The 27556-nt window shown below is 47.8% G+C and overlaps 1 pseudogene; it reads left to right on the top strand.

Moving 5' to 3' along the window:
• Nucleotides 1-5232: 5232 nt before the first annotated feature.
• LOC116461767 (dnaJ homolog subfamily C member 5-like) lies at nt 5233-25986 on the top strand (annotated as a pseudogene).
• Nucleotides 25987-27556: the final 1570 nt, after the last annotated feature.

Raw genomic sequence — 27556 nt, 5'->3', positions numbered from 1 at the left:
CTCGAGCTCCTGACCTCAAGTGATCCACCCACCTTGGCTTCCCAAAGTGCTGGGATTACAGGCGCGAGCCACGGGTTTCAGTGGGAGAAGTCTTCAAAGCCAAGGATAGAAAAGGAAAGCCCCTTCGATGTAAAAGTGAAGAATCACGGTTGTGTGATTATGAGTGCTATGCAAGTTTCCATGCCTAGGGAAGGCGGGTGGCTGCCCATCAAGAAGAAACCCATGGAAGTGTCACTCTTCGGGTGTCTTGTTCCAGCCACCAGTCTCTGCAATGGCAGACAGCATGTGTTAATCGTGCCTCAGCCACTTGTCAGTCTTGCTTCCTGTTTCTCGGGATTCACTGGGAGCTGTGAGAGCTTAAACTGCTTAAATTTCTGTCTTGTGTATGCCAATGTGCATACCCAGCCATGCAAATTGGAAGTTAACACTCAAGATCCCAGTTACTCTGCACCTAGTATCCTCGGGTCCTGGAGAGCTTTAGCCAGGGCCCTCCTGGCAGCTTCTTTCTAGTCCACAGCACAGAGAGCCTAACTCCCGGGTGCTCCTCCCTACCCAACAAAGCAAATGCTGTCAGCAGCCAGGCTGGTTGTGTACATGGGCAGGAGGCTGTGGTGAGTCCAGCATTAGACCTAGAGGCCTGAGTAGACCACAGCAGAGGGGGCAGATTAAGAAACTGGAAATTGCAGCCTCCCTAGCTGCATCTGATCTGCCCTCTCCTGCTGCCTCCAGACTGGAAAGATCAGGAATATTAGCAAATCAGCCTTGCCTGAAATCCAGAAGGAGGCTTACTTATAGAGCCATGCATCTCAATATCGTTGTTGTTGTTGTTACCCTCAATCCCTGGCATAGATCACAGCGAGCTGTGTTAGGAACTAAACTCTGGCTTTGGTGGGAGGGAGGAGGGGATGGGGGTGGGTGGAAGCTCATGGAGCTTCTACTGGCAGGAGAGGAGCATGGGAGGCCTAAGAGTGCCAGGATCTTCCCCAGCCACATAGAAGTTTCTTCAGGCCGGGCGAGGTGGCTCACGCTTGTAATCCCAGCACTTTGGGAGGCCGAGGCGGGCGGATCACGAGGTCAGGAGATCGAAACCACGGTGAAACCCTGTCTCTACTAAAAATACAAAAAATTAGCCGGGCGTGGTGGTGGGCGCCTGTAGTCCCAGCTACTCGGAGAGGCTGAGGCAGGAGAATGGCGTGAACCCGGGAGGCGGAGCTTGCAGTGAGCCAAGATTGCGCCACTGCACTCCAGCCTGGGCGACAGAGCAAGACTCTGTCTCAAAAAAAAAGAAGTTTCTTCAATAAGTTCATTGTCATTTGGCCCAGCCCCCTTCACCTTTTGGGGAGGATTTGTTTCCTATAATCTCTCTTTTAGAATGTAAAAATCATTTTGGAATTGATTGCCTATATCTCCTTACACTGCTATACTTCCTGGTAAATTCAGTCACAGAAGAAATACAAAATGCCCTGCTTTATCTTTTGCCCACAAATAAGGCAGCAAGAAGGTGTTGGAGAGGTGCTTTCTCTCTCTTTCTTTGGTTCATCCAGCTGGAAGGAAGGTCTCCTTTCGCAAAGTGTACAGTGGAGCACAAGGCCAGGGTTATAAAAATAGATGGGTGGGGTGGGAAGGGTGTCAGCACCCTGCATCCTGCCTGGGACCCAGGCTCACCTGGGTGGGCCTCAGCCCATGACTCTCCAATGCAAAGATGTGACTGGGGAGAAGAGATCTGCTCTGGGCATCTTACCTTTCTTTCTTCCCTGAACTCCAGGAAGCCCTGGGCAGGGGGCAGAGTTGAAACCAGTCACACTCCAAGACCCCTTCCCTTCCCAGCTCAGCCTCCTCTATGGCTTGAGAGCACTGCTGAGCAGTTACCTTACTGTTAGGTAACTTTTCGCCTGTACCTGTCTCACCTCTCAAAACTCAGCTGCATCTCTCATGGCTCACCCTGTGGCTCAAGATGAAAAACAACCGTTCTTGAATGAATGAATGCATTTATTGTGCTCACTCCACAAGTTCCTCAGAAGAAGCTGGGCCCTTAAGGGATGTTTCCACAAACTAACTGAAACTAGCAAAGCTTTTTCGAACACTGCAGTAGAGTTGGGTGTGTCTTTCTACTCTACTCTGAATCTTTACACTCTGGATTGGAATATCCCTGCAAAAGGCATTCATAAACTACCCAGTGGTACAATAGGTCTCCCCTCCTTTTTTTTATTTTAACATTTTAGCATGGAAAAATGTAGCCAAATACAAGAGAAGAGAGAGCCTGCATATATTCACCACTCAGTTCCAACAAACTCAACTCGTGGCTGATTAGGTATCCCTAGTACTTCATTCATTCATTACTGCTCCCCACAAAAGAATTATTTTGAAGCAAACAAAACAGGTCATGTCACTTTATCCTTAAATCTACAGTGTGCATCTCCAAAAGATAGTAACTTTAGTTTTAAATAGTAACTTTAGTTTTAAATCCTCCATGCCAGGATCTTTGAGACAAAGACTCGAGGCTCCTGAGCTCCTTTGAGATGACAGTCAGCCCTCTATACAACATCACTCCACAGGAACACCAAAATCTTTCCTCCTGCCTACCCACCCTGCGGCTCCACTCCTCCCCCCATTTCCCAGTACCTTGCTCTCAGGGGGCACTGGCTACTTAAGAGAGGTGTAAACTCTGAAGCCAGACTGCTGTAAACAGAATCTGAGCTCCACCCTTTCCTAGGTCTGTGACCTTGAGTAAGATGCTTCACCTCTCTGTGCTTCAGTGCCCTCATCTAAAAGCTAAATTAATTAATAGTGCTTACACATTGGGTTGCCATAGGATTAAAATACATTGAAATCATGTGAAGCAGTGGAACATCCAGACAATGGAATATTATCTGGTGCCAAAACTAAACGAGCTATCGAGCCACGAAAAGGGATGAAAGAAACTGAAATGTATATAATTACGTGAAAGAAGCCAATCTGAAAAGGCTACATACTGTATGATCCTAACTATATGACATTCCAGAAAAGGCAAAACTCTGAAGACAAACAAAAAGATCAGTGGTTGTCAGGGGTTAGGACGGAGGGAGGGATGAAGAGGTGAATCAGGGAGGATTTTTAGGGCACTGAAACTACTCTGTGTGATACGATCAGGGTGGGTACATGTCGTTATGCGTTTGTCCAATCCCATTAAACATGTACGCCTAGGGTGAACTCTAATGTAAACTATGGACGATAATGATGTGTTGATAAAGTTTCATTGATTGTAACAAATGCACCACTCTGGAGAGGACTGTTGATAGTTTGGGAGACTATGCCTGTGCAGGAGTCAGGAGTGAATAGAAACCCTATACTTTCTGCTCAGTGTTGCTGTGAACCTAAAACTGCTCTAAAAAAATAAAGTATATTTAAAATATAATTACATGAGGCACCTGGAACAGTACCTGGCACATAGGAAGTACCATGTAAGTGGTGTTTAAAATTATTATTCTTTGCTTAATAAATACACCATTTCTACCACTACCATTAAGTCTCTGAATTAAGTGACAAACAATGATAACCCCTCACATGTGCACGGTATAGTGGATATTTCTCAAAGCACATTCGTGCACAGTGTCAGGGGCAATCTGGGCATAATCTATGCATGGGGCAGCCACAGGGGATTCAGAAGCAGGACAGGGGGACTTAAAAGATTTAGCTACAATGAGCCCTGTGTATGATGGGGAAAAACGAGAGTCAAACCAAAGGTCTAACGATAGGACATTGGTTGAATAAGATATGGCACATCTGTATGTTGCTGTCATCATAATTAAGGCAAGAGAACACTTAATGATGTAAAAATTACTTTGGTAAGCTGAGGTGGGTGGATCGCCTGACGTCAGGAGTTCGAGACCAGCCTGGCCAACATGGTGAAACCCTGTCTTAACTAAAAATACAAAAATTAGCCGGGTGTGGTGGCACACACCTGTAATCCCAGCTACTCAGGGGGCTGAGGCAGGAGAATTGCTTGAACCCAGGAGACGGAGGTTGCAGTGAGCTGAGAGTGTGCCAACGCACTCCAGCCTGGGCAACAGAGTGAGACCCCATCTCAAAAAAAAATTGTTCCTACTGAGTTATGTGAAAAAGGAAAGCTACAAAAAAGTAAGTAAAGTAGGAATCTACTGAGCTTTTTTTTCCTTTTGGTATATTATGCTTGTTAAAGAGACCAGAAAGATATGTATCAGAATAATATATTTATTATTTCTCGATGGAACAATAAGGAGTCATTTTTCCTTTCTTCTTTGTGTCTGAATTTTCTATGTACTAACACATAATAAACATGTATTATTACTTTTAAAACAAGGAAAGCTTATTGTTTAAAAATGGAACACATAGTTGTATATGCAATGTGATTCAGTTACATAAAAGATATATAAAACAGGAAAATGTTCATGGGAGAAATATGAGTGATGTTTTTCTTTATGTTTTTCAGGTTTTTACAAATGTGCTGCTCTGAGAACCATAAGTTGTTTTTATGAAGATGGTTCAGATAGGGAAACTGAGGCATGGCAGTTTGGCAGGAAGACTTTCTGGCTCCAAACACACACACCTCTGCCCGCCCTGCCCTGCAAGAACCTGAGCAGATGCGGTCGATCATCCCCAGAGATGCCCTGCCTCCTGGTTCATTGCTGACTGTGGTTTAAGGCTCAAGGCGGTGACCAGCACGTAACAACACAATCTGCCCCTGCAGACTGCCAGGCAGCTGCATCTCCCAGCTCCAGAGGCCAGCTGTTAGGGAGGAGCCCCAGAGGCAGACGTGTTCTTAAGCGATAGCAGCCCACCCAGGCCCAATCTCTTGGGCCTCCCTGATCTACTTCCCTGACAAGGGTGTCTGGAACAAAATAAAACAGAAACAAAAACAGAGGTAAGTGAGGAAAGCAAAGGGAAATGAGAATGAGAGAAAAGTGTTTTCTAGATAAAGCAGTTGGATTTGATGGGTGAGCCAGGAGACCAGCAGCAGGGAGGGTGGGTGGTCCAATGGACAGAGCTATGGCTAGGCAGTGAAGAGTCAAGAGCCCCTGTTTCACCCACAGTCCATGACTGTAGGATCCAAGGCATGACCCTTTCCCAGAGCAGTGCCCCTTTAAGAGAGGGAAATGTGATCAAAAGGGTAAGAAGGGTCCCTTGCTCCTGGAGGGGAACTGCTGGCCCGTCTGCCTGATAGCCACTGGAAGGAGGCCTTGGTTAGGCCTTCCCACTGACACCCACTGGGACGCGATGGCAGAGCAGTTGGTGCTCTTGTCAACTTGCTGCTTCCAGATCTTCAGGTAAGGAAATAGCCCCCGTTTTCAGCGCCACAGAGCAAGGCTTCAGGCCAGATCAGCAGCCTCCATCCTGTCTCTGTGTATGGGAACACAGCCAGGCTTGGACTTGGGTGTGGTTGGCTGTGAGTAGCTCGATGGCCCATGACTGGCCCTTCTACAGACCCACACAGCACAGGACAGTCACAGAACTGTGTCCACTGACCTAGGAGCGAAATGGACTTTGGGGATCTTTGTTTTTCCTAGGTGGAATAGAACCAAAAAAGTATCAGTGGTTTATTGCCATGGAAATTTTACATACAACCCTGGCAGCTCTAAACATTTCCCAAGTCAGTTTGAAGGTAGTTTCTTACCCTTTGGACTTGGGAAGTCTCTAGCAGTGATTTCAAGGTGAGAATATGGAATGAGAGCAACACTGAAAATTTGGAGAGTAGGAAAGAATAATTCACTCCTATTCCCTATCTTACTGACTTTTGTTTTGTAGGTTGCTATTAAAACCCCACCAAACCGTGCCACTGGCGTACGTGGGGCTTTGTGGATTAATTCAGATTTAAGGTGAGCCCCTCTGGGCCTCGCACTGGAGGTGAAAACAGCAGAAGAATAAAAGTTGGTCTTGGGGTCCCCAAATTCAGAGGGAGTGACCAGAACAGGTAAGGTGACAGATTCTAAACCAAATTATATGATACAGATGATGAATGGTATGCTTATTCCAAATTAGCACCAACCCCAAACAAAACAGATAAACTGAACCCTAAAATGCACCCCGTCTGTTCGCACTGGCCTAGGCTAATAATAAATGTTCCGCGGGAGTGGTCTTCGGTCTAAGAAAACAGGAACCGTAGGGTGGCCATCCCATACCATGCCTGGACATTCTGGGAGTACATTAATATCAACCTATACACAATAGCACCTGGGCCTTTTAAAAATGTTTCTGGCAGTATTTACATATGTCTTGCACAGTGGATATACAGAGGGGAGAAGATATTTACTGGGACCCAAGATTAACTTCAGTGGCATCGACGCTGCTTCTAGCAGGGTTCAACTGCAGGCTGCAGATTAACCCAAGGATCCACCCCTAATTTGCAGTGTATTCTCTTAATTGACTTAACGTTTCTTTCTCACATTTTCTACTCCCCCATTACTGATGTCTGCAAATGTTCTTCCAATTCCAAGTCAGCGTTACTCAACTAAAACTCATAATTTATATTCTATGTTTTATATTTACATTTGTATTCTGCATATGTTGTAATTCCAGAGGTGTAGCAGCTGATACTTCTTTTTGTTTGTTTTTGTTTTTTGGGACAGGGTCTCACTCTGTCACCTACGTTAGAGTGCAGTAGTGCAATCATGGCTCACTGCAACCTCCACCTCCCGAGCTCAAGTGATCCTCCCACCTCAGCCTCCCAAGTAGCTGAGACCATAGGTGCATGTCACCATACCTGACTAATTTTTTAAAAATTTGTTGTAGTGACAGTCTCACTCTGTTGCCCAGGCTGGCCTTGAACTCATTGACTCAATTGATCCTCCTGCCTCATCCTCCCAAAGTTCTGGGATTATAGGGGTGAGCCACCACACCCGGCCAAGATACTTCTTTAAGTCCCAGCATGGTGCCTCAGCAAAGCTCAGCAGTCCTGTCATCAGCAAAAGAAGGGTAAACACCATTCTCAGGATCTACTGATTCTGCTCTACCATTTAACCAACTATTAAATGAAGTCCGGTGAAAACTTTCATAGGCATATTGGAAAGCAGGTGGATCAAAATCTAGTGATAGCCATGACTTGCACCTTAGCCTGTGTCAATTAGATTTTTGGAATACATTGTTCAAACCCATGTTCATGGGCACAAAGTTTACAATCAAAACAGTCATTATTATAAATAGTAAATTGTGTAGTCAGTGGTAATTTAAACAAAATAATATGTATAGTAAACATCGTTTTCAAGAACAAAAATTACCCAAAGAGCACAAATACATTCAGTAAATCTTTTGAGGCTGAAACCCACATGCTAACTCTTTTTGGGAGAATAATGAGAAAAACTTTCTTTCCATCTACACACCAGGTCCCATAGCTAATAGTTGATACGTTTGCCTTGTTACAAAACTTAGAATGATAAGTGATATATATATATATAATGCATATGAAGTCGATAAATTATATTATGTGCCCAAAAGATATATATATTTGTACGTATACATCTCTACTCAAGACAGAAATATATGACTGAATAATTCTTCAACAGAATGGAATTGACCACAAAGGTGATACCAATTAATTTACGAATTTTTTCCACTTTGCTAAGAATATTAGTGCTTGTCGCATGTATTAAAGTATATTTCCTTCACTGATGCATTGAATAGTAGTAGACGTTTGGTATAGAGATTTTAAATTTCTTACTTTCAAATACTGTACATGAACAAAACCTTCATATCTCCAATAAAAAGTAGGCTTGCAGGCCGGGCAAGGTGGCTCACGCCTGTAATCCCAGAATTTTGGGAGGCCGAGGCGGGCGGATCACCTGAGGTCACGAGTTCAAGACCAGCCTGGCCAACATGGTGAAACCCCATCTCTACTAAAAATACAAAAAATTAGCCAAGCGTTGGTGCGCGCCTGTAGGCCCAGCCATTCGGAAGGTTGAGGCAGGAGAATTGCTTGAACCCAGGAGGCGGAGGTTGCAGCGAGCCAAAATCACACCACTGCACTCCAACTCCAGCCTGGGTGGCAGAGGGAGACTCTGTCTTAACAACAACAACAAAAAATTAGGTTTGCAAAGCCTGACCTGACCTAGTATAGCTTTGGCTTTAATGAGCAACAAGATACATTTTAATTCAAATACCCAAGCTCCAGCCTAAGAACAATCATGGCTTCTGCTTACAGTGAATTACTGGACGTTATTTACATACAAAAGGATACATTTAAGCGCTTTAAATAGTTTAATCCCCTGGGTAGGTAAATCGTACTTATATTGGTTTCTTATGGCTACCCTAACAAATTAGCACAAACTGGGGGCTTAAAATAACAAACTGATTCTCTTACTGGAGTTCTGGAGGCCGGAGGTCTGAAATCAGTTTCACTGAGCAGAAATCAACCACCCAGATGATTGCTTCCTGGGACTCCAGGGGAGTGTTTCCTTTTTCTCCTAGTTTCCGGAGCCACCTGGACTCCAGCCATGCCTGCCATCACTGCAACCTCTTGCTTTCATTCTCTCACCTCTTACTTCCTCCTTCACCTTCTTGCCTCCCTCTTATAAAGACCCTTGTGATTACCTTTAGAACCTACTCAAACAATCCAGGATAGTCCCCCATCTCAAGATTTTTAATTTAGTCACACCTGCAAGTCCTTATTGCCATATAAAGTAACAGACACAGGTTCCAGGGATTAGCATGAGACCGTCTTTGGAGGGAGGCATTATTCAGCCTGCCCCAGTGCTCATCTGATCTTATTTGCAGTGCGCACTGACAAAGGCCTTCTTTTAGAGATAGCACAAAGATAAACTTCAGAATGGGGAGCCCTGATCATGAAAAAGGTGCTGGATGAACGATAAGGAAGCCGGAGTTCAAGTCCTGCTCTTTCACGGCTCCAGGGTGTAGTGGTTAAGAATACATGGACCCATTTTGAAATCCCAGATCTGACTCATTAACTGAGTGACCTTGGGCAAGTTGCTTTACTCATCTGAGGAGTAATAAAACCTCCCGGGCGGGGCTGTCCCCGAGATTATAAATGGTTTACTCTATGCAAAATACCCGGCACAGTAAGTGTTTTAAGAAATGACTGCCCTTCCCACCCCCCGTCTCAGGTATGAAGTCATGCTTGTCAGCTTTTTTTTAACTTTATAAAAGCTGAGAGCCTCTCACACATATAAATTTATGCTGTTATAAGAGACAAGGTGAGTGTAGCCCGCCCTCCTATTGTTTCTGTCCTAAGCTGGGAGGAGAACAGGGTTCTGGATATAGAAAGCCCTGGGTCTACCAGATCTTTAGCTGGAGTGGAGACTGAAAGTTCATGTAGAGAATGACTTTGGGTATAAGGCGATCAAAGAGGGAAAAGAAGATGAAAGAAAAGAGATAATATGGGATCATGGGACTTAGGAAGATAGGAAGGGTCATTTGAGTTCACCTCTATCACCTGGGTATTATACTGTGTCCGGAATTGGTTCCTGCCAGTGGGTTCATGGTCTCACTGACTTCAAGAATGGAGCCGTGGACCTTCACTGCGAGTGTTACAGCTCTTAATGATGGCACGGACCCAAAGAGTGAGCAGTGGCAAGGTTTATTGTGAAGAGTGAAAGAACAAAGCTTCCACAGCATGGAAGGGGACCCCCGAGCGGGTTGCCACTGCTGGCTGGGCGGGGGGTGGCCAACTTTTATTCTCTTATTTGTCCCCTCCCATGTTCCACTTGTGTCCTATCAGAATGCCCTTTTCTCAATCCTCCCCTAGAGTGGCTACTTTTAGAATCCTTCTGATTGGTGCATTTTACAATCCTTTTGCTAGCTACAGAGCACTGATTGGTGTGTTTTACAGAGCACTGATAGGTGCATTTTACAATCCTCTTGCTAGCTACAGAGCGCTGATTGGTGCATTTTACAATCCTCTTGTAAGACAGAAAGTTCTCCAAGTCCCCACTCGACCTAGGAAATCCAGCTGGCTTCACCTCTCAATACCATGCTATATGGATGTCTGTTCCTCAAGTGACAGAGAATGTCTTCACCTATAGAATTTAGGTAAAGATTTTTATCATGAACAGACCTTTTTTGGTGGAAAAAAAATATATGAATTTCAATGTCCCTATCTGTGAAATGGACATTATGAAGCGTGTCCCATCTTGCTCCAATTACATACAAGTCAAGGTAATGTTTGTGAAGTGTTGTGGAAGTGGTTTTATGCTGTGCACATTTAAGCCGGCACCATAACCAATTATTGTTATGAAACATGGCAAGGAGGAGCAGTGACATTCATCCAACTTCAAAACACACTCATCCTGGATCAGCAGGCCTGTGTCAGCCTGGAAGAAACAGGCAATACAGCTAAGAACAGGACTTTGCAACAACAGAAGGCAAAAAACAACTCTAGATCTCCTCTCTGTGTAGCCAATACAAATGCCTCCTTCTTTAGGACACACTGCGAGCTGTGTGTGCATCTGCATCCAGCTGCCTTGAAGGAAAAACAGCCTGACAGATGAAGCCCATCCTCCAACCCCCAACCTCTTGGTGTCTGTTTCAGTCACTCTTCCAAACCTGAACACTGTTTCCTGTTTCTAAGGAGAATGGCTTAGAAATGGCTCATGGGAGCCTGGTCGCTCCCAGGGTACCCCGCAGCACCCTGGCAGTGAAAGGATCACAATCAACCAATTTGCTTCTCCTTGAGTGCCCAAGAATCAAGGGAAATCCACACCAGGATGACGCCCTCAGGGCTTTGTCAGGCACAAAAGCATTGAGAAGTCAGTGAGTCTCTTTCGCAACTCACAGGGCTCCCAGGGCTTGCTCTTGGGTGTTGAGTCCTATTCTTAGCACACAACGATTTTCTCCTATGGGTCAAATCTCGGTTTGGTTTTCTTTTCTGGCTTTGCTCAGTTACTTTCTGGGACAGTCTTAATCCCGGGGCCTCCGTTTCTCCACTTTCCCATTAACAGGGGTATGCTCCCTTGATCACAGGCAAGTATGATTTGTTTACGTACAATCTTCTAGGACAACCCCCTCATTTTGCAGACAGGGAAACTGAGATCCGGAGAAGGGCAGTGGCTTGGCAGCCCTCACACAGGGGATGTGTGCGAAGCTAAGTGTCTGACTCCAGCTCTGTAGCCATCAAATGCAAATCGAATCATCTCAGCACCGTCTGGCTTCTTCCCTCACTGCTCTGCGGGTGTTTGTCTTGTCTCCTCAGCCAGCTCGTCAGCTCCTCTTGGGCAGAGGCCGTGGCTTGGCCTTCTTTCATGTCCCCTCAAGTGCCCAGGCCCATGGTGGGATTCTGTGGTCACTTGCTGATTGGGAGGGCTGACTGACGGAATGAAGAACTGGTGGATTTGAGTTGGGAAGATGCCAGAGTGATCCAGACCTTGAAGCAGGCCCACATGGGCAGGTGTGGGTGGGGGCTCTGGCCAGCCGCTTACCAGCTGGGTGGCCTTGGACAAGTTTCTCAATTTCTCCAAGGCTCAATTTCCCCAACTATAAAATGGGCATGACATACCCAATCCACGTGGTTTGACAATGTAATAAGATACCACATGCCTGACATGCCTCATCAATATTAAATTATTTTTGTTGTAGTTATTTTTGCAATGGGGGGTAGGCTTACTGGGCACCAAGATGGGGCAGGAAAAGAAACAATGAAAACATAATGGAAAGACATGGTAAAGCACAGGGACACCACGCTGGCCACCACCCCTGAGACTGGAGAGCACCGTGGGACTGCTGTAGGTCCTGGTGGTTCTGAAGGAGAAGGTGAGGCAGACAGAGGAGGAAGAAAGCAATGCAGAAAGCCTTAAGCGCCTTCACCTATAATTAGTCTGTGAACTCCACCCTGGCACCAAGGTGAAATGGGCGGGGCCACTACTCCCATTTCCTCCCACACCCTCCTGCACGCAGATTACCCCTTCAGGCAACTCCAAGGCAATAGTGTTGGCCTTGACCGGGCTTTGCTGCATACCTCTAGATGTGACTTCCAGACCACAGACCCCTCCCAGCAATTGATGCTACCCTGGAAGCTGGCTCCTCCAGGACGCTCAGATCATAACTCGCTACCAGCTCACCAAGATTCAGCTGGGCCAAGGAGATAAGAAGGCCCATGAGAGCCACTGGTGTGGGGCAGGCCACTCTGCTGGGTGGAAACTGGGTGGGCCACCAAGCTGAAGAGATGTTGACAAGCTATGGGGGCAGAATTCTCCTCTCACCCCTGGAAAAAAAAATAATGGCAGAGGGATAAAATGGTTGCAAGGTACTTTTAAGAAATCCTCTCCCAGGGGTCGACAACCAAGGTGCTAATGCTTAGGTGAGCTCAGAAAACAGCTTCTGGCCACGTGGCCCTGGCTGACAGGTGAGGTTTGGCAGGTGTTTCTTCCAACTCCTGAAGCAGGCTCCCTTCCAGGTGTTAATCCTGTGCCTTCTACCTGCACTCAGTGAACCTCTGCTTATCCCTGATAATAAGCAGTGAGATAATGATCACACTGGAGGCGTCTGACATTTTAATGGAGGCAGAATAAAGAGGAAACCAGTAGGAGTGAGGAAATTGGCTTTGGGATCCAGAAGCCTTGGTTTTGGGTTCCAGGGACCACTTTTCCCTGGACTTTGCACATGAGACTCTGCAGTAAGGGGGCAGATAATACAATTCATTTCAATAATTTAACACCAAAATGTTCTTCTCTAAGAAATGTGCAGGGCGGCTGGGCCCAGGGGCTCATGCCTGTAATCCCAGCACTTTGGGAGGCTGAGGCAGGTGGATCACCTGAGGTCAGGTAGAGAACCCTGTAGAGAACCAACCAGTAGAGAACCAGTAGAGAACCCTGTCTCTACTAAAAAAAAAAAAAAAAAAAAATACAAAAATTAGCCAGGGGTAGTGGTGGATGCTTGTAATCCCAGCTACTCGGAAGGCGGAGGCAGGAGAATTGCTTGAACCCAGGGGGTGAAGGTTGCAGTGAGCAGAGATCGCGCCAGTGCACTCCACCCTGGGCAACAGAGCAAGACTCCATTGAAAGAAAGGAAAGAAAGAAAGGAAAGGAAGGGAGGGAAGGGAAGGAAGAGAAGGAAGGGAAGGAAGGGAGAAAGGGAGAAAGAGAGGCAGGAAGGGAGGGAAGGAGGCAGGCAGGAAGGAAGGTGGGTCCAGGGCATGTTCTAGGCCTTGCTTCTTCCATTCTCAGACCTTTCCTGGGAGTTTCAGGGAATTCACTTTGGCCAGTTGACTTTGATTGAGTACATCCTATGTCCCTAGCAGTGCGCCTGGTGTTAGGGACGTGACCCGGAATACAATCCATTCCCCACCCTTAAGAAGCTTTCAATCTAGTGGGAGAGAAAATAATCATATATATTTTACAGATGAAGAAACTGAAACTTTAAGATTCTGATATCATTAAAATATTCTTGTTTTTTCTTTCATTCATTTATTTAGAAAATTTTTATTGAGTCCACATGATGTGCCAGGCACTCCTTGAGGTGCCGCAGGCTGATACAGGGAAAAGTCGGGCACCTTCTGCCCACATGAGACACCTATCCAGACAACAACAAATATGTATTTTGTGCACAGAAGCTTTATGACTTTTGTCCAAGTCACTTCAATTTCATCCTCTAAATGCCATTCAATGGATAATGAGAAGCTATAATTGGAGTGTGTATATGAAATACACACACACACACACACACACAATACTGAAACTGCTGCCCCAGATCTCAGGGAGGTATGGGAAGAAGGGTACCTGGAGAATGATGGCTGGAGAATGATGTAAGAAAGTCATGTCCAAGCCAGGCGCAGTGGCTCATGCTGGTAATCCCAGGACTTTGAGAGGCCGAGGCAGGCAGATCACTTGAGGTCAGGGGTTTGAGAACAGCCTGGCCAACATGGCGAAACCCCATCTCTACTAAAAGTAAAAAATTAGGCCCAGCACAGTGACTCACGCCTATAATCCTAGCACTTTGGGAGGCCGAGGCGGGCTGATCACGAGGTTAAGAGATCGAGACCATCCTGGCCAACATGGTGAAACCCCGTCTCTACTAAAAATACAAAGCTTAGCTGGGTGTGGTGATGCGTGCCTGTAGTCCCAGCTACTCGAGAGGCTGAGGCAGGAGAATCGCTTGAGCCCAGGAGGCAGAGGTTGCAGTGAGCCGAGATTGCACCACTGCACTCCAGGCTGGCGACAGAGCGAGACTCCATTTCAAAAAAAAAAAAACAAAAACAGGCCAGGCGCGGTGGCTCACGCCTGTAATCCCAACATTTTGGGAGGCCGGGGCGGGCGGATCATCTGAGGTCAGGAGTTCGAGACCAGCCTGACCAACATGGAGAAACTCCATCTCTACTAAAAATACAAAATTAGCTGGGCATGGTGGCGCATGCCTGTAATTCTGGCTACTCAGGAAGGCTGAGGCAGGAGAATTGCTTGAACCCGGGAGGTGGAGGTTGTGGTGAGCTGAGATCACGCCACTGCACTCTAGCCTGGGCAACAAGAGCAAAACTCAGTCTCAAAACAAAAACAAAAACAAAACAAAAATTAGCCAGGCATGGTGGCGCATGCCAGTAATCCCAGCTACTCAGGAGGCTGAGGCAGAAGAATTGCTTGAACCAGGGAGGCAGAGGTTGCAATGAGCCGAGATCGAGATCACACCACTGCATTCCAGCCTGGGGGGGGGGAAAAAGTCATGTCCAGCTTAAATAATTGGCTGGTTCCTGCAGGAGGAGAAGACAGCATTACAGGCTAGAGTTCAAGTGGAGGGTTAAGACATCAAGACAGGGTTAACAGCAAGGACTTGGAGCTAGTCAGTTAGATCGCCAGTAACTGTAAATGTGATCTGGAGGAAATCAATTTATCTCTAAATCTCAGCTTTCTCCTCCATAAAATGAGAACTGTGCATGTCTCATAAGGTGTGTACATAGTGAACGTTGTGAAGATTCTCGGAAATGCTCTGTGTAACATGACTGGCCTGTCATAAGAACTCGGGAAGCTATTATCACCCATCACCATCATCATTACCAAAAAAACTGCTGACAGAAGCATTCACGGGAAAGGAATAGGAGAAGGTGGTAATGAACCTGACGGGGGACTTTTGTGGCCGGGGCAGGCTGAGGAAGAAAGTGCTGAGAGAAGGCCACTCCCTATCTTCCTGAAGATCTCCAGCAACCCTAGGAGAGACCCACATCCTGAGCTGGGCTTTCAGGGGCCCAGGCTGCATCTGGCTGGAGGGAGTTTGTTTTATGTCACAACTCGGGGCCGGGGAGCCTCTACTCTGGGGTAGGGCCTAGAGGCCCTTGAGGCCCTTGAATAAGGACAGCAGTTTATCAGTCCTGTCTCCACCCAACCCCAGGAAGACAGAAACTCAACTCATCAATCTCTCTTCCATAGAGCAGGTATTTTTTTATTTTAAAATAATTGCGCTGTCTCCGCTGCCGCTGCCGCTGTGGGTGCTGCACCCGCGCCCTCTGCCGTCGCCGCTGCGGCCGCCACCCGGGGTCTCCAGGCTGAGGAGTGCGTTGGCCACTGCCCAGGAGCGCCGCAGAGCGGGGAGCAGGAGCCATGGAGCCGGCGGGAGGGCGGGCGGACGGGCAGATTAGCCTAACAGGGCAGACCAGAGACAGCGCTCACTGTCTACCTCTGGGGAATCATTGTACCACGGTCTTGGGCTGGACAAGAATGCAACCTCAGATGACATTAAAAAGTCCTATCGGAAACTTGCCTTGAAATATCACCTCGACAAGAACCCTGACAACCCGGAGGCCGCAGACAAGTTTAAGGAGATCAACAAGGCCCACACCATCCTGACAGACACCACAAAAAGGAACATCTACAACAACCAAGGCTCGCTGGGGCTCTTCCTGGCCGAACAGTTTGGGGAAGAGAACGTGAACACCTACCTCGTGCTGTCCAGCGGGTGGGCCAAGGCCCTGTTTTGTCTTCTGCGGCCTCCTCACCTGCTGCTACTGCTGCTGCTGTCTGTGGTACTGCTTCAACCGCTGCTGTGCTGCGGGAAGGGTAAGCTCAAGGCCCCTGAGGGCGAGGAGACAGAATTCTACGTGTCCCCCGAGGCTGTAGTCTGACGAGAGGGAGGCCACAGACACACCGATCATCATACAGCTGATGATGCAGCTAGGGGCCGCATCCTGCTGGCGTCACTGGCATCACCATCATTCGCTGGTGTCCGTGCTGAGCACAGTTGGCTTCGGGTCTGTGGTTTCCTGGGCCTTGTGGCAGGGTTTCTCCCGTGGGGGAATTTGGTGTGGAAAGCATAGGAGGCCCCTTCCGAGGTTAACACCGCGTCCTCCACACAGTTTCTATCCTGGGTCTCCTTGTCACGTGGACTCTGCGGCTCCGGTCCTTGGAGGTGTGTCCTTCGCCCGTGTTGGGGTCGTTTGTCTGTCTTCCTGCACTTTTCCCGGCTGTGAGCTGGATTGATGGGGCCAGTCTCCTGCTCTTCTGTCCTGGGGTCATTCTCCACATTCCTTCCAGCCCACCTGTCCTTTCCGTAGCCCTCTTTGGACCTTTACAACCACAGATGGTAGCACCAGCCCGATGAGCCACAGTCAGAGTAGAGTAGATCATCCATGTGTGAGCACCCAGCCGCTGGGGACGGGAGCAATTCCAAGACCCCTCCTCCCGTGTTTGCCAGAGCTCCCATCTGCCCCACTTGCCTTTGCCCTATCATCGATGATTCAGGCAGAGCCAGATTCGTTAGGTCCCTGGAGGAAGGACTGACTGGACCAGAGTGACCCCTCTGGCTCAGGAGGGTTGGGTCCCTGGGAGGCCAACAGTCAGACCACGGAATCCACGTGTGGACCATTGGAAGTCAGTCTCTTGTCTGTCCTAGACCTTGTTGGTGGCGCCCTGGGTAGAGGAGCGGGGGAAACGGGTCTGATGTGCCTGTGCTGGCCGAGGGCTCAGAGCTGCCCCTACTCTGTGGCTCACGGGATATGCTGGGCCTGCCTTTGGCCCCATGCTGCAGACTCCAGTGGGCTTGGTTTCTGCAGAATATCCATGGTGGCCGCTGCAGAGCTGCAGAGTTCTCAGCAGAGATGAAGCTGAGGAAGAGGCTGTGTGTGATGGCTCTGGCTGGGACCAACCAGATGAGCCTCCTGAAGCCCCTTTTCCCAGCCTGCCTGCTGACTCGTGGCCCCAGTTGACTCATTGCCCTCAGCGGCCCACCCAAGACTGTGCAGAGGCGTAGGTTGAGGTTGACCAGAAAGTTGCCAGAAGGGACATGGATGTGAGAACAAATCTGGACGTGCTTAGGAGCGGGGTGCTGGTTGAGGGCCCCCAGCTGACCCCTACTGCAGATCCCCATGTGGGTGATGAGCTGGCTGCCAGCACCAGGTCCTAGGGCAGTTTTGCTTGTCTCACTCTTCTTTGGTTTTTCTCCCTAAAATGATCATGAAGACCTTTGATGAGAGGAGAGCTATGCACTGTGATATTAAATTAGAAATAATTTGTCAAAATCAGACCTCTCCTAAAAGAATAAGAAATTCATTGGCCCATCCTGAAACTCGAGGCAGCGAGACGGTGGGGTGCCTCCATGCTGCTCAACACAGCAGCAAGTTCAGCCTGAGATGCCGGCTGTACTCATCCTTTGCGATTTTTGTAGATGTAGCTTAGGAAGTGAGTTATTTTTCCTCAGACTGGCCAAGAGCCAGGTTCTAAGCTTGGACCTAAAGTAGAAAGCCGCCTGTCAGGGGGCCTGGCTCAGCCTCACCAGGCCCCCTGTTGGGCCTGCACACAGCTCTGTGGCTAGAACACTCCAAGGCCCTTTGGTACCCATCAGAGTGCGCCCCTTGCCAGGTGACTTTTCAGTTACAGAGTCCAATGGACCATTTTTTAGAACCATGCAGCTCCCCGCAAAGGGTGGGGTAGGATGGGAAAGAGGAGCAGGTCTGGAGATTTGTGGAACCCAGTCCCTGCAGAATTTGTAAAACCTAAATAAATCATGGCCATGACAATTCTCACAGTGGTGATTGTGATTATAAGACCCCCAGGAAGCCCAGACACTCAGGGCCTGGAGTTCCTCCCACTGCCTGACCTGGAAGCAAAACTGTTTCCGGTGTTCTGCCCTATTGGTTTTAAGGCCTTGTCTTAATTCAGGAAAAAGAACCTCCCAGGTTTTCTCTTTTTCTTGAGTGGACTGTTTCCCTATTAGTTTAAAAGAGGTGGTGAGTCCCCGGGGGCAGCTTATGCGCCTCCTTGTCCACATGCTAACTAACAGATCAGAACGCCCCCAGCACCCCTGCCTGCTGGTGGTAGTGACGGGACTCTGACTCCTCACTCTTGGGCTGTGGATGATGCTGTGAGCCACTGTGGCTGTGGGCACAGAACGTCCCATTGGACGCTGCTGCTGGGTGCTGCCAGGGGCCTGCTGGGGTCGTTGTGTTTTGAGGCATGTTCGGTTCACAAGGGGGTCCAGGCAGCACTGACTGCTTCTGACCTGCAGGAGGCATGGGAGCGGCCCCGCCGGCCCTTTCAAGGCAGCTGCTGGTATGTAGATTTGTCTCCGTTCAGTGACGTGGGATTTTTTGATCCTTTTGGCTTTATTTTTAAACTGCTTTAGATACTACTGCTCAGTGTTTGTGAACTTTCCTAGTTCTCTGATGTTCAGTTAATGCAGCCAGCACCCAGTGGGGACCTATTAAAAAAAGCAACTGGCGTGTGTACATGCCCAGCAGGAAGCTTCATCTCCATGTCAGCTGCTGCCATCCAGGGAAGGCCCTGGAGCCTCATGTAGTCGAGGCTGCTCTCAAGTGCTACGTGTCACCAGTGGTGGCACTCGTTGCCCTGCCGAGCCCAGGGCATTCTGTTCCGGGCGAGCCTTGTGCTGCAGGGGCACCAGCACGCAGGCTGCCCCGGGAGGGTCTGGGTGCTGCAGGCAGAGTTCAACGTGGGGCTTGTCTGCCCTCCCTTAGCTCTGGCTCAGTGCATCCTACTGTGGGGACATCTCATGAGGGGACACAAAGTGACTGATCTTACCCTTTCCTAGTATTTGGAGCTGGGAACCCGTGTGGCGCAGGACTGACCTGTGTCTGTTATTTTGGTTGTGAATCATCCTGTGGAATTGGCAAAAGCTACATTTTTACTGTCCTTACCAGCAACGGTTCACGTCGTCACATGCTGTGCGTGTGGGCTGTGGTGTGTCCGTGTGTGTACATATGTGTTTATGTATATATCACGCAGCAAGTGTGTCATGCTGCTGTCCAGTGGTGAAGCAACAAGTACAATAAAAGGTGGCTCTAAAACGGCCTCTGGTTTCTTGATGAGTTGGGCAGGGACCTTCAGGAGGCTTTCCTGGCAGGTGCACAGAAGGAACCACTGAGCTCACTGTGTGCAGAGTGTGTGTGCCCAGGGCACTGCCATGGCCCCCACCGGCATTGGCCTCTGGTCTGCAGAGTCAGGTGCCCATCCTGGGGGCTCTGTGTCATGCTCACCTGACCCAGGTGTGTGTCCCGGTGTGAAATCTAGGAGGTGACTGGAAACCCTTTCCTCACTTGAAACATTAAAGACGATTTTCTAAGCAACAGATACAATCAGTGGCAAAGCTGCATCTGAAGGGCAGCCCAGGAAGGGGCCCTGTCCTGGCCCCAGAGGAGTCCACACAGCACCACCCTCCAGAAGCGGCTGGGCCCAGGGTCTTGAAGGTGGCACCTTTTGGTAGATTTTGTTTCTCTGGAAAATGAGGAAAATGTTTCAGCCAGGTGAGGGGAGGAAGTTAACACTGAAATACGTATTGTTTTTAAAAATTAAATGCAAATGCATGGAAGCTGGTCATCCTTTCTCTGGGTTTGTCACTGGCGTCCTGGAATCCAACCGTGTTGGGGTGCAGGCGCTGTCAGACTCTGGCTGATCCTGGCTCAACCATACACATCTAAGGGCCAGGCTGGTTTCACATGGTGATCTCCATCTTGTATGTCTGAATGTTGACCTAAAATAAAGATTACTGTTGTAAAATAAATGTTTTCACTGCAGAAAAATAATAATAATAATTGCACGTTTTTCCTGTTTACATAAATAACGACTATTTATTAGGTTGGTGCAAACGTAGAAAGGCCAAGTCGTATTTTATAATTACCTGAAGTCTCACCACCGAAAATAATCACCTTTCTATATTCCAGATTATTTCAATGTATTATTTTTGTTTGTTTCAAATGCCATAGACATCATCAGAATATAATTTTATTGTTTCTCACTTAACATTCCTTCATAAACTTTCTTTGTTATTACAGACTTCATATACACAATTTTAAAAGTCCACCTTCGATTTTAATTAGATGGTGTATCCTTCTCTGAGCATTCCTGCATTATTAGGCTGTTTTCAATTTTACACTATTACACAGAATGTTACATTAACATCTGTGTATTATAGCATATTCTATAATTTAAATTACTGTCTGATAGCAAATCTCCAAAATGAAATTTATATAGTTAAAGGACATAAACATGTATAAGGCATATAATTTAGAATATATAGATCAGGTATCTCAAAATGTTTTTCAGTTTTTTTTCTTATAGTATATGTCACACATTATTTTTATTTTTTTTTTTGAGACGGAGTCTCGCTCTGTCCCCCAGGCTGGAGTGCAGTGGCACGATCTCAGCTCACTGCAAGCTCCGCCTCCTGGGATCCTGCCATTCTCCTGCCTCAGCCTCCCGAGTAGCTGGGACCACAGGCGCCCGCCAACACGCCCGGCTAATTTTTTGTATTTTTAGTAGAGACGGGGTTTCACCGTGTTACCCAGGATGGTCTCGATCTCCCAACCTCGTGATCCGCCCGCCTCGGCCTCCCAAAGTGCTGGGATTACAGGCTTGAGCCACCGCGCCCGGCCTATGTCACACATATTCATTGTAAAAACGTTAAAACACAGAGACAAGTACACGGAATGGAAAAAATGATTAACGACCCTGCCACCTCCAAATAATCACCTCGATATTTTCATATATTCCCTTCCTCCCACATTGTTCTGGGACCACTTTGTATATAAAAAAATTGTATTTTTCTCTTATTTTAACTTATTTCTCCACATCATTAAGAATCCTTCTAAAACATGATTTTTTAGCTACCACCAAATGGCCCATTATGTGTGTACATCCAAATTTATCCTTTATTGGTGGTTACTCAGGTTTTCCCAGAATTTTTCAGTATTATAAATGACACTACAGCAGATGCTAAAAGGTCACCGCATTTATGATGAACACCTTAGTGGAAGTCACAGAATTATAGATCTTGAGCACTCGTACACCTCAAGAGATTCACTTACCCAGGACCCTGAAACTAATCTCAAAGTGTATCTACATACTCATTTTACAGCGGTAGTATCCTGCACTTAGGAGAATGGGAGTGGAGGCCAGTCACGGCGGCTCACACCTGTAATCCCAGCACTTTGGGAAGCCTAGGCGGGCGAATCACCAGAGGTCAGGAGTTCAAGACCAGCCTGGCCAACATGGCGAAACCTGGTCTCTACTAAAAATACAAAAATTAGCCGGGCGTGGTAGCACGCGCCCGTAATCCCAGCTACTCAGGAAGCTGAGGTGGGAGAATCGCTTGAACCTGGGAGGTGAAGGTTGCAGTGAGCCGAGATTGCGCCACCACACTCAAGCCTGGGTGACAGAGTTAGACTCTGTCTCAAAAACAAAACTAAACAAAAAAACAGAATGGGAGTGGCTTGTGCAAGTTCACAGATCTGGGACGTATCAAAGAAAACAACTGGAAAGCTAATGTGTTGGGTCCAAGGCTCTTCCCCAGGTGATTCAATGAGATCTTGTTATTCTGAAACATTTCTGGGTCTTGAGTATTGTGAATGCTAGGAAAGCACACCATGATGATATGGTAAGGAGAGCCTAGAGAAGATTGATCCTTCATTCAGTATCAGCCTGAGGGAAGGGAAGGTCTCTCCTGGTGTGTCATAGGTCTCTAGCTTTGACTCTGTTCTGTCCGGCACTGGGATGACAATGGATAAAGCAGGCAAGCCTTAGACGTGGACTCTGGCTAAATTCAACAACAAATCTATTGGAAGAATGAAGAGTAGTTCACATGGTCAAGGAAAAAGCTGAAGGAGCGGAGTTCTCGGTAGCAGGAACTCACGGACAGCAGTCATAGATTGCAGCTGTTGGGATGAAAGAGTTCCATTGCTCTGCATCCTGATTCCAAGGAGAGAGTAACTGATTGGCCAGACTGAGTCAAAGGAGAATAGCCCCCAGACTGTGTTCAGTGGGGTCTGGAGACTTCCTCCAGCAACATTATGCATTATTACTTACAGAAGAAGGAAAGGGTCTACACAGACAAAATTGGATGACTACTATGCAGTTATTAATTAAAGTGTAATCAGTCAGTAGGGTTGTGTATTTTCTCCAGCAATATTCAGTCTATCTGGGGCAAGCTCAAAGAAAAGCAAATCACTGAGATTGAACGAGGTGAGTATTGTGGAATAAGGAGCTTATTCTAGCAATTAAAACTTACACAATTGTAGGAGGAGCCAGGGAAGTAGGAATCCAAATATGGAACTGAAGGATCAGAGAAAAGCCACCAAACAGGCCTGCACTGGAGAACGACTGGGAACTGCAGGCTATGTGGAAGCTAGCCACATTCAGTTGCTGAAAGCGGACTGCAAAGGGGGATGGTGTCAAAGTCCATAGAAGAGTGCTGCTGCTCTGCAAATTCACATCAAAGTACCTGGTGATGGGCCTGAGGTCACTGTTGGTCAGTAGAGCAGCAGTTAGGAAGAGAGTCCCGGTGAGGGAAAGAGGGAGTGCACCCTGGAATCTCTGGTGCTCCTGTGTCTACCCCTAACCAACGACAGACACCAGCCTGGATGTCTACCTCTAATCAAGGGCAACCTTCAGAATAATGGCTGCTGTTTCACCTTGACTCCCAAATCTTGCACATTTTCACTGTTGGCCAAATCTAACTCTGAACCTTTCAGAGAAAGGGATCTGAGAAACAGCTGCCAGTGTAAAGAAGTCATCAATAGAAAAATATGGTATGGTGAGTATAATGGAAGAAAAGACAGACAAAGGGATTTAGGGTATTTTCAGGGGAGTGAAATTATGACAAGGGATCATAGAATCTAGAATACAGGGACCCCATACATTGGCAGTCTCAAGGTCAAAGACACCGTGGGTGGTAGAGTCAGTGAGTTGTAAGCGTAAAAGATGATGGTCAGAGTGGCATGCTGGAACTTGAGATTTTGGATATTGTGATGGTGACCTGTGATAATGAGGTATAAGGCGGCTAAAGTGATGGAGACCAGGGCATTGGAAGAATCATCCATGTGGATGTTGAAATAGCTGGTTACAGTGGCTAGGATTGGGCAGAGATAGTCAATGAGCCTTGAGCTGAGGTCTTCAGTAAGCATTGGGGCAGCGGCCAGTAGACTGTTAGGCACAGTAGTGAGGACGGGTGGTGGCAGCTCAGCCCTCAGGTACATGAAGGTGAGGGGGAAAACTCCACCCTTCTGAGAGGGCTGCAGGGGAACCAGTGCCCTGAAGGAAGGAGCCAGATTTCAGGTAACAAAAGCAGATAGCAGGAAAGAGAGACTACACGGCTGGGTACATGGCTCACGCCTGTCATCCCAGCACTTTGGGAGGCTGAGGTGGGAGGATCGCTTAGGGCCAAGAGTTCGAGACCAACTTAAGCAACATAGTGAAACCCTTTTTCTACAAAATATTTAAAAATTAGCCAGGCATGATGGGTGTACACTTGTAGTCTCAGCTCCTCAGGAGGCTAAAACAAAAGGATTGCTTGAACCCAGGAGGTCGAGACTGCAGTGAGCTATGATCGCACTGCCCCCTGGGCAATAGGGTGAGACCTTGTCTCTTTAAAGAAAAAAAGAATACCAGAGAATGTGCTGATCACTCCATAAGTGCTCCAAGAAAGGACAACACAATATGCAATCCTCCACCCCATAGGAGGCATGGGAGAACGAGTCAGGTTAGGGATTATAAAAATGTGCAATCCTCCACCCCAGAGGAGGCGTGGGAGACCAGGTCAGGTTAGGGATTATAAAAATGTGCAACTCTCCACCCCAGAGGAGGTGTGGGAGATCGAGTCAGGTTAGGGATTATATTAGGACTGTCCATTTTCAAATGTCGGAAATCCAACTCAAGCTAGATTCAGCAAAAGAAAAGAGAATGTGTTTGTCCACATAAGTGGAAGTGTAGTGGGGCTGCTTGCTGGCTTCAGTGCTGATCAGCTCAGGGACCCAAGCCATGTCCTCGAGGGGCTCTCCTTCGGTCTCCCTGCTCTGCTGTCCTCTGTGTTGGCCACACTCCCAGGCAGCCTCTCCCCATGCAGCAGCAGATGGTGGCCCAAAAACCCTGGGGAGTGTGGACCTCCCTTATGGCACCAGGGAAATTTCAGCCTGAGCCATCCATGGTGGTTAGTGAGGCTGCATCTCTAGTGGCCACTCTGGGTGGGCAGAACCCACCAGAATCATATGTTGGCAAGCGAGGAAGTGGTCCTTCAAAGGAAAACTGCTTTGCCGACATCAAGAGGAGGGCAGGCCAGGCGTGGTGGCTCACGCCTGTAATCTCAACACTTTGGGAAGCCAAGGCAGAGGATCGCTTGAGCCCAGGAGTTGAAGTCCAGCCTGGGCAACATAGCGAGATGCCCTCTCTACAAAAAAAAAAATTTAAAAATTAGCTGGGCCTGGTGGCACGTGCGTGTGCAGGAGGCTCTCTTGAGCCCGGGAGATCGAGGCTGCAGTGACTGTGCCACTGCACTCCAACCTGGGTGACAGAGCGAGACCCTGTCTCAGAAAAACGGGAGTGCAGGGTACTGGATAGACGTAACATCAGATACCCTCATCAGACAGACACGGAGGTCGGGAACGAGAATGAAGGTGATACTGAGTCCCTCCAGAGGCTGGATTTGGACTTCTGGTGGTCACTGAGGAAGACAGGCATATGAGGCAAGATGAGGTTGGCACTGGCTTCTTAGGGGAACGCTCAAGTCACTCTTGAGTACCTGGAGTACCGGGGTGGGGCCGTGGTCACAGCACTATCTAGTGCCATATCATGACGTAGCCGGGAAGCCAAGGGGGGAGATGCCCCCTCAAGCTCCTTTCGCTCCAAACAGCATGGTCTATGAGGGGCAAGGGGCCGCTTGACAAATATTTGCAGGCAGCGGGGACGTTTGGAGAGAAAAAGCTAAGGAAGATATAATGGCAGCTCTTGGCTATTTGAAGAACTGACCTCTGGGAGAGGGATGAAACTCACAGAACTAGCACCCTTAAGGGGTGAATGATGACAACTGGAACTGTCTAATGAAGAAATGGGCTTTCTTCCGAGGGAATGAATTCCCATCCCTGAAAGTGTTTAAGCTGTGATTTGGATGCCTTTAGTCAAAGATACGATATAAAGTCTCCCATACTGGGTGCAAGATCAAGCCACAACACGTTTAAGGTAGCTTCCAGATTATAATTATTCACACCCTGAATGAGGAAGAAATCATCCACCAAATGGTGCAGTAGCTAACTGTTGCCTTCAGTGTCCTTTCGCTTCCCTTTTGGGGCTCCTTTTTCCTGTCTCCAGGCACCTCTATTTCACACTTGGAAGCTTGAAGCTCTCATGAGGTCTACCGGCTCCCAGGCATGCCTTCCAGACATAATAACATCCCCGTTGCAAAATTCATCCTCTTCTTCCCATAAAAACTTCTAGGATCTGACAAACAGCCTATGATCAACAAATAATCCAGATGTCAACTCGCCTCTTGAATGTCAGAATTCAAGAAACGGAGCTCTGTTTGAGGAGCTATAAACTTAATTATAAACACCCAATATCATGAATTTTTATTTAATTAATTTATTTTTTGAGACACAGTCTCCCTCTGACGCCCAGGCTGGAGTGCAATGGTACAATCTCGGCTCACTGCAACCTCCACTTCCAGGTTCAAGTGATTCTCCAGCCTTAGCCTCCTTAGTAGCTGGGATTACAGGTGCCCACCACCACACCCAGGGTAATTTTTGTATTTTTAGTAGAGACGGGATTTCACCATGTTGGCCAGGCTGGTCTTGAACTCCTGACCTCAAATGATCTGCCCACCTCAGCCTCCCAAAGTGCTGGGATTACAGGCACGAGCCACCACGCACGGCCGATCATACATTTTTAATTACTTTTCATTTAGTAGCTTCTGTGTTCACTGTTAAATGTGTTTTCATTAATCTTGTCTCCTCCAGGCATTTTGTTAGACCCTGTGGGCAACAGTTTGTAACATAATCTGCTGAATCCTCCACAAAATTTGGTGTTTCAGTAATAGAATAGTTGATGAAGATCAATGTTTGCAAATTCTGTTTGTGAGTTTGTTCCTCTGCATGGAGGATGTCAGGCGCTGTGACAGACAAGAACATGTAAAGGTGAATAAATACAGCTCCAATTCACCTGGAATAGAAGTAAGACATAAAGGGCCTACTAAGTGCCAGAAACTGTGCCACACACCTGACACAGCATTACTGCATTTTACTCAGGCAGTTTCATGAGGCAGGGATTTCGAGTTTCATTTTATAAACTAGAAATTTAGGCCCGGAGAGGACTTTGCCTAGAAAATAAGAGCCAAAACTCAAGCCCAAGTTAGTATAAACAAATAAACAAAATAAATGACAAAACAAATTAGTTTTTACTGGAGAAGGTGCACGTTTCCTTTTGGGAGTCCCCAGAAACAAAAGAACATTTTCCCTAGGATTGGATCCAGGGAATGGAGAAGCAAAAACTTCCTAGTTTAGTCTTGATGGATACGCCAATGGAATCAGGCAAAACCAGGGGCGGGAGTGGCTGTGTCTGATGGGTAGAACTCTTGTCACCTCCCTGTCCCTGGCCACTGGGGCACCTCTGGACCGCTTCCTGCCGCCTTGCTGCGCCGCGGTGGAGAGCGCGAGCTCGGACGCCATCTAGTGGTGAGTCCGAGGCTTCACTAGAGGGCTCAAAGAGGATCTGGTGCCAACATGCGTTCATGATTCGCGAAGAGCTGGGATTCAGAGTCAAATGCAGTGGGTCCTGAATCCCAGGTCAGAACCCATCACAGCATCCCAAAAGAAAGCCACCTGCTGCCCGTGTTGCGCTCAGTTCCATATCCCGGAGCTCAGTGGCTTCTCTCCACCCACACCCTCAACTTCCAGGCTTCTGGGAGAGAGATGCTCTCCTTATCCTTGTTTGTATTACACTTCCAATCATGTTAGTCACAAGCGAAAAACAAAAGCCTCAGCTAATCAAGTCTAGCAACTCCAAGACACACACACACACACACCCCAACAACAACTGTGGCAGGGTCACTCATCACGCAGCCTCTCTGGGGGAACTTTTGCTAAATACAAGATCTAGGCGAGAAAAATCCAACACCCTGGGGAGGCAGATGGATGAGGCCCACCAAGGAGGAAGATGTCCTTGCAAAAGGAAGCTCTGCACACAGAGCCTAGGAACCAGAGACATTCTCAGCAGGTCCACCTTGAGGGCCTCGCTCCTGCTCGCATCCCCTCTCTCTGCCTGACGCCGTGCCAGGTCATGCCTCTGCCCTAGCCCCACCTTCCCACAGTAGCAGGCAGTTGTGCCGAGCTTGAAGAAGGGAGGCAGGCCTGGCCCTGGGGTCACAGGTGATGGACAGCCAGGCTGCATGGTATCCCAGAGAGCTT

This window comes from Hylobates moloch, unplaced genomic scaffold (genome assembly GCF_009828535.3).
Source record: "Hylobates moloch isolate HMO894 unplaced genomic scaffold, HMol_V3 SCAFFOLD_22, whole genome shotgun sequence".
NCBI lineage: Eukaryota > Metazoa > Chordata > Mammalia > Primates > Hylobatidae > Hylobates > Hylobates moloch.
Note: the sequence above shows the minus strand (reverse complement) of the source record. Positions and strands in the feature narration are given on the sequence as shown.